We start from the raw sequence: 6,367 nt of genomic DNA, 5'->3' as shown, positions 1-6,367 counted from the left end.
GGTCACTTTAACATCTATAAACATCTTTTTCTTTGATGTTCAAGGAGTCCAAGGACACTTATTCACTCTAGAGTATCTATCCTATTTTTACCCCTACTTCATCCTGAAGTTGGACAACCCAGACAACTCAAGAAAATAACCTGTTCGTCGTAGCTGTTGCTAAGCCTTAGTCCTTCTTGAAGGGAGGCTAACAGATTGTCCCTTTCACCAGCATGAAGACCAGTTGTTGCTGAAACATGTGGGCAGCTCAGTCAAGGGGAATAGATTCTCTGCTTGTCTTCTCTATTGCTGGGATGCTGATGCATAGTTACCTGTGACTAATGTCCTTTGGGACTTCCAACTAGGACTCCCTTTCTTCCAACTCCAGAATAAGGATGTCTATCCCTCAACAATTTGGCCCCTAACAGACTACTCTTATTCCCTGCTCTTGCCCTCCCACCTTCAACATAGTCTAGAAGGGCTTCTTCTTAGTAGGGCTCTAAGCCTTACTTAGGCAAGGTGCACCAATTGTGGCTATGACAGAGAGAAACAAAGTCCTGGATCACCCAAAGAAAAAAAGTGCATCATCTTTCAGAAGCTGCTGAGGTGAGAGGGGGGTTGACAAAGAGGGACTATGAAAGAGAGAGACAAGCACTCATAAAACTTACACTAATAAGCCAAAAACTGGGATGGTGTATTAATCATGTTTTTATTTTTTGAATTTTATGATGGTTTGACATCTTGGGGTCCTTGCTGGGTGGGGAAAGACTGCCCCTCCCAGCGATAGCTAATTCCTAGTGATAGTAAATTGCTTGCCTGGGAACACACCTTTCATATGCAGACCTACCAATCCAGCTCTCAGACTCTCAACCCCCTTGTTTACCTGTCACACGACAAGCCAGTACTTCTCCTGCCTTCTCCTGCCAAGTACCAAACAAGTACAGACTACCCCATAGCCCAGAGCCCACTGAAATTATTCATACTAGCCAACCCAAGCTGTTTACGTTGCCTCATTCCTTCCTTCTTATGGAGAGCACAATAAACACTCTAGGTCATGCTTCCTCTCACTCCTGACCCCGCTATGGCCCTGCATGCTGTTATGTGTCCCTCCTCTTGGGAGCTGAATAACAATAAAATCTTTCTTTCTTTCTTTCTTTCTTTCTTTCTTTCTTTCTTTCTTTCTTTCTTTCTTTCTTTCTTTCTTTCTTTCTTCTTTCTTTCTGATTTTATTTATTTGAGAGAGAGAGAGAGAGAGAGAAAGGAAGAGAGAGGGAGAGCAGGAGGGCCAGAGGGAGAGGGAGAAGCAGACTCCCTGCTGAGCAGGGCTCCATCCCAGGACCCTGGGATCATGACCTGAGCTGAAGCTTAACCAACTGAGCCACCCAGGTGCCCCAACAATAAAATCTTTCAATGACATTAGCCTCTCTATATCAACATTCAGTCATCTCCATAAATTAAAATCCCACAGATACAGTTAAGACAGATAGGCACTTTTCATATATGATCCCATTGAACTTTCACATCTCCCAGGAAACAGGCTCAGTGAAATGAAGACCCTTCACAAGATTCCACAGTTTAGTATGGAGCCAGAATTTAAACTCAGGATTTTCTGACTTCACAGCCCATGCTTTTAAAATTCTAACCTGACCCAGAGTCCCTTGACCGCATGTATACTTTCTCAGTCTTTACCCTTGAAAGACTGGAAATAAAGGTTCTGTGTTATAATTCGGCTAGGCTCCTGCTCTAGACTGAATTGTGTTTCCCCCAAATTCATATGTTGAAGTCTTACCCCTCAGTGTGACTGTATTTGGATATGGGGCCTTGAAGGAGGTGACTGAGGTGAAATGAGGTCCTAAGAGTATAGTTCTGATCCAATTAAACTGGTACCTTTACAAGAAGAGGAAGAGACACCAGAGCTTTCTCTGCCATGTGAGGACACAGAGAGAATCCCGCCACCTGCAAACCAGAAAGAGAGCTCTCACCAGAACCTGACCATGCTGGCACACTGATCTTGGACTTCCAGCCTCCAGAATCTTGAGAAAATAAATTCCTTTTGTTTTGGAGCCACCCAGTGTACAGTATTTTTTTATGGCAGCTCAGCCAAGACAGCCCCAACCTTATTTTTTCACCTTGGCAAATTTCTTCTCCTCTCTTAACCTCAGTTACCCATTTAGCCATAAAGTATAAATTTATTTGTAAAGGCACAATTCTCAAATTACTAAGAGCACATCTCAGTTCTGCTTCTGAGTTAGCTGTAGACTGCCACAAAAGACTGTCAATCTCATGTTAACAAGCCATAGTTTTTTAAAATGCTTTAGAGAGCTGAAGACACAGGGAACATAGAAAGAAAAGAAACTCAAAGAAACCCTGAAAGTCATGAGTCCTTCCTAGGAGAGAAGAGACCTATAGCTGCTCTCATCAGCAGAGCAATGGCAGGAAAAAGAGCCCACCATAGATGGGTGTCAGGAGAAACTGGCTAAGTTTTAATCAACATTTAATGGACATGTAGGGGCTGCCATGACTGATCAAAATTCCAGGGACACCCAGCCAAGAGCAAGTCTGCATCCACCCAGTTCACTCTCTCTTATGGATCTTTACTCAGGGGCAGCAGGCAGAAACTTGGGACGAGAAAAGGAAAGCTGAACGAGGTCCCCTCCTAAGGTGTATGGAGTCTCCCTCAAGTTGAAAGTATCCACTTTCTGGAGTCAAGAGGAACAGCCCAGGAGGGTGGCAAGAAATCCACCAGAGGTACTCCAGTGTCCAACTATGAAAATCTGGAGATGGGTCAGGAGTCCTCACAAGCAATCCAGACTTCCAATTACCAAAGCCTGAAAACCCAGCAGGCAGGCTGGGAGAAACCCTCCTGGCCATTCTGGACCTTTATGGAGAGAAGGGCAGCTGCCCTCCAAATGCCAGAGGATGGGGAGCAAGACTGAAGGAGATCTCTAAGCACAGAAGAAGGAATATAGACTGAAGAACAAAGAAACCTCCCAAGGAACCCAATAACTGGCAAGGAGATAACCCTATAGTTCTAAAAACCGATGACATGGTTATGAAGCCCAGGTGGTTCTTTAGGATGTTGTTAGCTTTCAGGTCCCAGGCTCTGCTGAAAATAAAGTCCTGATCCCACTCTTATAAATTTGAAGCCAATGGTGAACTGAATCACACTAAAACCATAACACAGCCAGACACAGTTCAACTATAGATCAAATTAATTTCCAATAGTCTGACAGAGAAGAGGGGATGCATCTGGAAATGGTCTTTAGTGGCAGCGACCACCCAGAAAGAAATCTATTTTTTTTTTGAGATTATAGTTTTATCTCTGGTTACTTAGTGAGGGGTGTGTGTGTGTGTTTGTGGGGGGTGCATATGTAAAAAAGAAAATCAGTTTGGGTTCATACATTGTGCCATATCACCATATATAAAAATCATCCCAAAATGGATCATAGATCTAAATGTGAAACCTAAAACTGTCTAGAAGAAAACATAGAAGAAAATCTTTGGACCTTAGATACAAGACCAAAAGCACAATCCATAAAAGAACAAATTGATAAATTGGACTTCATCAAAATTTAAAACTGCTGTTCTTCAAAAGACCATGTTAGGGGACTAAAAGACAAGCCACAGATCTCAGATGTGGAGATAATATTTACAAAGCAAATAACTGATAAAGGACTTGTATCTCGAGTATATAAAGAATGCTCAAAACTCAGCAATAAGAAAACAAACAACCCATTTTTAAAAAGGTGCAGGGGCGCCTGGGTGGCTCAGTCGTTAAGCGTCTGCCTTCGGCTCAGGTCACGATCCCAGGGTCCTGGGATCGAGCCCCGCATCAGGCTCCCTGCTCAGCAGGGAGTCTGCTTCTCCCCTTCTCCCTCTCCCTCTGCCACTCCCCCAACTCACACTCTCTCTCTCTCAAATCTTAAAACAAAACAAAACAAAAAACAATGAGATACTACTTCCTACCCACCAGATAGACTACAATGAAAAGTTCTGGTAACACCAAGAGTGTGGAGAAATGGGAATATTAATCACTGCTGGTAGAAGCCTAAGTGTGCACAACTATTTTGGAATCTGGCAGAATTTACTAAAGCCAAACAAACACCTGTGCTAGACCCAAACAATTTCATTTCTTGGACGATACTCAAGAGAACTGAGTGCATATGCCTATCAAAAACATGTACAAGAATGTGCATAGCAACTTTATTCATATTTACAAAAAAATGAAAAAATAATCCACCAATAGTAGAATGGATAAATTGTGGTATATTTTTCCCCCACTTTCCTGAACTTAATTTAAAAATATCAATGATGGTAAATCTTGAGAATATTGTCAATTTTCTAGAATTCTTCCCTTGAAAATGTGACATTTGATTTCCAAACACATGCTAAAGCATACGTGGTTCCCAATCGTACTAAGTAGGTGAAAAGCTGAAATCTTAAAGTGTTCATCTTCCAACTTTCCTGTCTGTGGTCTGTCTTTGGATCAGCAATAATTGCCTGAACAGCTACCATGGCTTCATGAGTTTTTGTCTGTAGCTCTTCTACATGCAGCAACCGCAGTATTGGGGCAGCTTCATTAAGAACTGCATCTCCTGTGTTGAAACTAAGAATATGTTTGTCTAAAGCAACAGGAAAGCTGTCTTTTGTTTGATTTGCTTTAGCAACTGCATATTGTGTCAGGTACTTCTGGATCAAAATGCGAATTGCCTTAAGCGTTACCAGGTAATTATTATGAGCTGAATCTGAAGAAGGTTAGCCAAAGCTATTACACCAGTCTTGAAATTGGGATAATTTACATCCAAATTGATCAATGGCTCTGCAGTTTTAGCTGCATTGTCAGCATTTTTTGTATTATCAGTTACCAAGTCGGGGTATTTTTCAGCATTATCTCCATATTCAAGTCTAACAGCTAAACCAAGAAGCCAGTCAATTGCTTCTTGTTGATCTTGAATCTTGATTCTGATCCAAGATGGTGGAGGAGCAGGAGACCTTAGTTTTATCTGGTCCCAGGAATTCAGCTAGATAGCTATCAAATCATTCTGAACACTTGTAAACTCAACCAGAGATGGAAGAAAAGAATAGCTGCAACTCTACAAATAGAAAAGCGACCACTTTCTGCAAGAATAAGACAGAAAATCTCACCTTAAAAAAGAGAACAAGAGGCAGTACTGACTGCCAACGACCTAATCGGTATGGACATAAGTAGGATGTCAGAACCAGAGTTCAGAATAACGATTATAAAGAACTAGCTGGGCTTGAAAAAAGCATAGAGGACGCTAGAGAATCCCTTTCTGGAGAAATAAAAGAACTAAAATCGAATGAAGTTGAAATCAAAAAAAGCTATTAATGAGATGCAATTAAAAATGGAGGCTCTAACTGCTAGGATAAATGAGGCAGAAGAGAGAATAAGTGATATAGAAGACCAAATGATGGGGAATAAAGAAGCTGAGAAAAAGAGAGATAAACAACTACTGGACCGTGAGGGGAGAATTCGAGAGATAAGTGATACCATAAGATGAAAAATATTAGAATAATTGGGATCCCAGAAGAAGAAGAGAGAGAGGGGCAGAAGGTATACTGGAGCAAATAACAGCAGAGAACTTCCCTAATCTGGGGAAGGAAACAGGCATCCAACTCCAGGAGGCACAGAGAACCCCCCTCCAAAAAAAAAAAAAAAAAAAATAGATCAACACCCTGACATGTAATAGTGAAACTTGCAAATCTCAGAGACAATAATCTTGAATTTTGAAAGGACAGTTAACATCTCTGAGACACTTTTCAAAGAATTTGAGCCAGTCACTGCTGTGGATGTTTCTTAAATTACCTCTGTCTTCGATCTTGTAGTGTCTGATTTTCTGGTCTTCAAGCCAAACAAAGTTCCTAAATTCTGTTTCATCTTTGCAGTTGAAGCCAGCAGGGTTTTGGTAGGCGACGGCCATCAGCTTGTGTGGCGACATGGTCCCCGCGTCTCACTCTGGTGCCCCCGGCTTCCTCTGGGAAAGGAGAGGTGAAAAGGAGCTGGTGTAGTGGCAAGAGGGCCAAATTTATACAAAGTAATACTACACAGAGAAAATGAACTACTGCAACAAAGTGGCAACACATGAATGACTCTCAAGGGCATACTGTGAGGCGGAATGAGGTGAGCCACACATGAAGAAAATATACTCTCTGATTCCGTTTTTATGAAGCTCAGAAAAGGACAAGCTAACCGTAATACAGATCAAAATAATGGCTAACTTTGGAGAAGTGTTGATTGGTAGGAGGCATAAAGGAACCTTCTGGGTTGCTGGGTATATCCTATAAGTTGATCTCTGTGTTGGTTACACAGAAACATGTAAAAATGCCTTCAGCTGTACACTTAAAATGTGTGCACTTTGCTAAATGT

The 6,367-nt window shown here is 41.7% G+C and overlaps 1 pseudogene; it reads right to left on the bottom strand.

The window, feature by feature from the left end:
* Positions 1-4,320: 4,320 nt before the first annotated feature.
* On the bottom strand, positions 4,321-5,939 carry LOC116642575 (annotated as a pseudogene).
* Between the last annotated feature and the right edge of the window lie 428 nt (positions 5,940-6,367).

This window comes from Phoca vitulina, unplaced genomic scaffold (genome assembly GCF_004348235.1).
Source record: "Phoca vitulina isolate PV1807 unplaced genomic scaffold, GSC_HSeal_1.0 scaffold23, whole genome shotgun sequence".
NCBI classification, from domain to species: Eukaryota; Metazoa; Chordata; class Mammalia; order Carnivora; family Phocidae; genus Phoca; species Phoca vitulina.
This window is presented reverse-complemented; position numbering and strand designations above follow the sequence as displayed.